Below are 6,000 nucleotides of genomic sequence, written 5' to 3'. Positions count from 1 at the left end.
CTAATCCTATATGAATCCCCGCCCCTGACAAAGCCCTGTCGGCCAGGGTGGTTGCTGTAGGCAAGCAAGCCCTGTTCATCCCCTGCAAATGAATGGGCAAATGCTCTGCCAGACGCAAAGCATGTTTTATGTGCACCTTTAGGACACCTAGACAGACTCCTTCCAAAACTGCCAAATGCATTTTAAGCTCATCATTTTTTACACAAGCAATGCCCTGGAGGTTAGAAGGGGTGGAGCCTACATTCCCTGGGACCTGGGAGTGGCTGGTCTTGCCTGACATGGGTGGGAAATTTGACAAAGTGAAGGAAAGACTCTTGGCTGGAAGCAGCCTCTTCCTCTTTAGTATAGTGGTGAGTATCCCCACCATATCATTCCACTCAAAAAGGCCTGAAACAATATAGACTCAACACAGTCTAGGTCTGTATATCCATAACTCCGGAACCCAAGCACCTACACATTTGAAACTTTCAGCAGTTGCGAAGGGGCTCTGGCCGCGCCGGCACACCAAATTACACGCCGCTGGGACCTTCCGGGCGGAAGTTATTCAAGAAAAAACACTTCCGGATGTCAGTTACTACAACTTCCTGTGGTCGTACAAAGGCCAACTTGGTACCGTTGGATGCGGAATGGCCGATTATACCCACACAGGATTTGGTTTCAAGTGTCTAGGACCTTTCTATTTAGTTATTCCTAACCCTAATCCTATATGAATCCCCGCCCCTGACAAAGCCCTGTCGGCCAGGGTGGTTGCTGTAGGCAAGTAAGCCCTGTTCATCCCCTGCAAATGAATGGGCAAATGCTCTGCCAGACGCAAAGCATGTTTTATGTTTACCTTTAGGACACCTAGACAGACTCCTTCCAAAACTGCCAAATGCATTTTAAGCTCATCATTTTTTACACAAGCAATGCCCTGGAGGTTAGAAGGGGTGGAGCCTACATTCCCAGGGACTTGGGAGTGGCTGGTCTTGCCTGACATGGGTGGGACATTTGACAAAGTGAAGGAAAGACTCTTGGCTGGAAGCAGCCTCTTCCTCTTTAGTATATTGGTGAGTATCCCCACCATATCATTCCACTCAAAAGGCCTGAAACAACTGCCAAATGCATTTTAAGCTCATCATTTTTTACACAAGCAATGCCCTGGAGGTTAGAAGGGGTGGAGCCTACATTCCCTGGGACCTGGGAGTGGCTGGTCTTGCCTGACATGGGTGGGAAATTTGACAAAGTGAAGGAAAGACTCTTGGCTGGAAGCAGCCTCTTCCTCTTTAGTATAGTGGTGAGTATCCCCACCATATCATTCCACTCAAAAAGGCCTGAAACAATATAGACTCAACACAGTCTAGGTCTGTATATCCATAACTCCGGAACCCAAGCACCTACACATTTGAAACTTTCAGCAGTTGCGAAGGGGCTCTGGCCGCGCCGGCACACCAAATTACACGCCGCTGGGACCTTCCGGGCGGAAGTTATTCAAGAAAAAACACTTCCGGATGTCAGTTACTACAACTTCCTGTGGTCGTACAAAGGCCAACTTGGTACCGTTGGATGCGGAATGGCCGATTATACCCACACAGGATTTGGTTTCAAGTGTCTAGGACCTTTCTATTTAGTTATTCCTAACCCTAATCCTATATGAATCCCCGCCCCTGACAAAGCCCTGTCGGCCAGGGTGGTTGCTGTAGGCAAGCAAGCCCTGTTCATCCCCTGCAAATGAATGGGCAAATGCTCTGCCAGACGCAAAGCATGTTTTATGTGCACCTTTAGGACACCTAGACAGACTCCTTCCAAAACTGCCAAATGCATTTTAAGCTCATCATTTTTTACACAAGCAATGCCCTGGAGGTTAGAAGGGGTGGAGCCTACATTCCCTGGGACCTGGGAGTGGCTGGTCTTGCCTGACATGGGTGGGAAATTTGACAAAGTGAAGGAAAGACTCTTGGCTGGAAGCAGCCTCTTCCTCTTTAGTATAGTGGTGAGTATCCCCACCATATCATTCCACTCAAAAAGGCCTGAAACAATATAGACTCAACACAGTCTAGGTCTGTATATCCATAACTCCGGAACCCAAGCACCTACACATTTGAAACTTTCAGCAGTTGCGAAGGGGCTCTGGCCGCGCCGGCACACCAAATTACACGCCGCTGGGACCTTCCGGGCGGAAGTTATTCAAGAAAAAACACTTCCGGATGTCAGTTACTACAACTTCCTGTGGTCGTACAAAGGCCAACTTGGTACCGTTGGATGCGGAATGGCCGATTATACCCACACAGGATTTGGTTTCAAGTGTCTAGGACCTTTCTATTTAGTTATTCCTAACCCTAATCCTATATGAATCCCCGCCCCTGACAAAGCCCTGTCGGCCAGGGTGGTTGCTGTAGGCAAGCAAGCCCTGTTCATCCCCTGCAAATGAATGGGCAAATGCTCTGCCAGACGCAAAGCATGTTTTATGTGCACCTTTAGGACACCTAGACAGACTCCTTCCAAAACTGCCAAATGCATTTTAAGCTCATCATTTTTTACACAAGCAATGCCCTGGAGGTTAGAAGGGGTGGAGCCTACATTCCCTGGGACCTGGGAGTGGCTGGTCTTGCCTGACATGGGTGGGAAATTTGACAAAGTGAAGGAAAGACTCTTGGCTGGAAGCAGCCTCTTCCTCTTTAGTATAGTGGTGAGTATCCCCACCATATCATTCCACTCAAAAAGGCCTGAAACAATATAGACTCAACACAGTCTAGGTCTGTATATCCATAACTCCGGAACCCAAGCACCTACACATTTGAAACTTTCAGCAGTTGCGAAGGGGCTCTGGCCGCGCCGGCACACCAAATTACACGCCGCTGGGACCTTCCGGGCGGAAGTTATTCAAGAAAAAACACTTCCGGATGTCAGTTACTACAACTTCCTGTGGTCGTACAAAGGCCAACTTGGTACCGTTGGATGCGGAATGGCCGATTATACCCACACAGGATTTGGTTTCAAGTGTCTAGGACCTTTCTATTTAGTTATTCCTAACCCTAATCCTATATGAATCCCCGCCCCTGACAAAGCCCTGTCGGCCAGGGTGGTTGCTGTAGGCAAGTAAGCCCTGTTCATCCCCTGCAAATGAATGGGCAAATGCTCTGCCAGACGCAAAGCATGTTTTATGTTTACCTTTAGGACACCTAGACAGACTCCTTCCAAAACTGCCAAATGCATTTTAAGCTCATCATTTTTTACACAAGCAATGCCCTGGAGGTTAGAAGGGGTGGAGCCTACATTCCCAGGGACTTGGGAGTGGCTGGTCTTGCCTGACATGGGTGGGACATTTGACAAAGTGAAGGAAAGACTCTTGGCTGGAAGCAGCCTCTTCCTCTTTAGTATATTGGTGAGTATCCCCACCATATCATTCCACTCAAAAGGCCTGAAACAACTGCCAAATGCATTTTAAGCTCATCATTTTTTACACAAGCAATGCCCTGGAGGTTAGAAGGGGTGGAGCCTACATTCCCTGGGACCTGGGAGTGGCTGGTCTTGCCTGACATGGGTGGGAAATTTGACAAAGTGAAGGAAAGACTCTTGGCTGGAAGCAGCCTCTTCCTCTTTAGTATAGTGGTGAGTATCCCCACCATATCATTCCACTCAAAAAGGCCTGAAACAATATAGACTCAACACAGTCTAGGTCTGTATATCCATAACTCCGGAACCCAAGCACCTACACATTTGAAACTTTCAGCAGTTGCGAAGGGGCTCTGGCCGCGCCGGCACACCAAATTACACGCCGCTGGGACCTTCCGGGCGGAAGTTATTCAAGAAAAAACACTTCCGGATGTCAGTTACTACAACTTCCTGTGGTCGTACAAAGGCCAACTTGGTACCGTTGGATGCGGAATGGCCGATTATACCCACACAGGATTTGGTTTCAAGTGTCTAGGACCTTTCTATTTAGTTATTCCTAACCCTAATCCTATATGAATCCCCGCCCCTGACAAAGCCCTGTCGGCCAGGGTGGTTGCTGTAGGCAAGCAAGCCCTGTTCATCCCCTGCAAATGAATGGGCAAATGCTCTGCCAGACGCAAAGCATGTTTTATGTGCACCTTTAGGACACCTAGACAGACTCCTTCCAAAACTGCCAAATGCATTTTAAGCTCATCATTTTTTACACAAGCAATGCCCTGGAGGTTAGAAGGGGTGGAGCCTACATTCCCTGGGACCTGGGAGTGGCTGGTCTTGCCTGACATGGGTGGGAAATTTGACAAAGTGAAGGAAAGACTCTTGGCTGGAAGCAGCCTCTTCCTCTTTAGTATAGTGGTGAGTATCCCCACCATATCATTCCACTCAAAAAGGCCTGAAACAATATAGACTCAACACAGTCTAGGTCTGTATATCCATAACTCCGGAACCCAAGCACCTACACATTTGAAACTTTCAGCAGTTGCGAAGGGGCTCTGGCCGCGCCGGCACACCAAATTACACGCCGCTGGGACCTTCCGGGCGGAAGTTATTCAAGAAAAAACACTTCCGGATGTCAGTTACTACAACTTCCTGTGGTCGTACAAAGGCCAACTTGGTACCGTTGGATGCGGAATGGCCGATTATACCCACACAGGATTTGGTTTCAAGTGTCTAGGACCTTTCTATTTAGTTATTCCTAACCCTAATCCTATATGAATCCCCGCCCCTGACAAAGCCCTGTCGGCCAGGGTGGTTGCTGTAGGCAAGCAAGCCCTGTTCATCCCCTGCAAATGAATGGGCAAATGCTCTGCCAGACGCAAAGCATGTTTTATGTGCACCTTTAGGACACCTAGACAGACTCCTTCCAAAACTGCCAAATGCATTTTAAGCTCATCATTTTTTACACAAGCAATGCCCTGGAGGTTAGAAGGGGTGGAGCCTACATTCCCTGGGACCTGGGAGTGGCTGGTCTTGCCTGACATGGGTGGGAAATTTGACAAAGTGAAGGAAAGACTCTTGGCTGGAAGCAGCCTCTTCCTCTTTAGTATAGTGGTGAGTATCCCCACCATATCATTCCACTCAAAAAGGCCTGAAACAATATAGACTCAACACAGTCTAGGTCTGTATATCCATAACTCCGGAACCCAAGCACCTACACATTTGAAACTTTCAGCAGTTGCGAAGGGGCTCTGGCCGCGCCGGCACACCAAATTACACGCCGCTGGGACCTTCCGGGCGGAAGTTATTCAAGAAAAAACACTTCCGGATGTCAGTTACTACAACTTCCTGTGGTCGTACAAAGGCCAACTTGGTACCGTTGGATGCGGAATGGCCGATTATACCCACACAGGATTTGGTTTCAAGTGTCTAGGACCTTTCTATTTAGTTATTCCTAACCCTAATCCTATATGAATCCCCGCCCCTGACAAAGCCCTGTCGGCCAGGGTGGTTGCTGTAGGCAAGCAAGCCCTGTTCATCCCCTGCAAATGAATGGGCAAATGCTCTGCCAGACGCAAAGCATGTTTTATGTGCACCTTTAGGACACCTAGACAGACTCCTTCCAAAACTGCCAAATGCATTTTAAGCTCATCATTTTTTACACAAGCAATGCCCTGGAGGTTAGAAGGGGTGGAGCCTACATTCCCTGGGACCTGGGAGTGGCTGGTCTTGCCTGACATGGGTGGGAAATTTGACAAAGTGAAGGAAAGACTCTTGGCTGGAAGCAGCCTCTTCCTCTTTAGTATAGTGGTGAGTATCCCCACCATATCATTCCACTCAAAAAGGCCTGAAACAATATAGACTCAACACAGTCTAGGTCTGTATATCCATAACTCCGGAACCCAAGCACCTACACATTTGAAACTTTCAGCAGTTGCGAAGGGGCTCTGGCCGCGCCGGCACACCAAATTACACGCCGCTGGGACCTTCCGGGCGGAAGTTATTCAAGAAAAAACACTTCCGGATGTCAGTTACTACAACTTCCTTTGGTCGTACAAAGGCCAACTTGGTACCGTTGGATGCGGAATGGCCGATTATACCCACACAGGATTTGGTTTCAAGTGTCTAGGACCT

This window comes from Clupea harengus, unplaced genomic scaffold (genome assembly GCF_900700415.2).
Source record: "Clupea harengus unplaced genomic scaffold, Ch_v2.0.2, whole genome shotgun sequence".
NCBI classification, from domain to species: Eukaryota; Metazoa; Chordata; class Actinopteri; order Clupeiformes; family Clupeidae; genus Clupea; species Clupea harengus.
Note: the sequence above shows the minus strand (reverse complement) of the source record.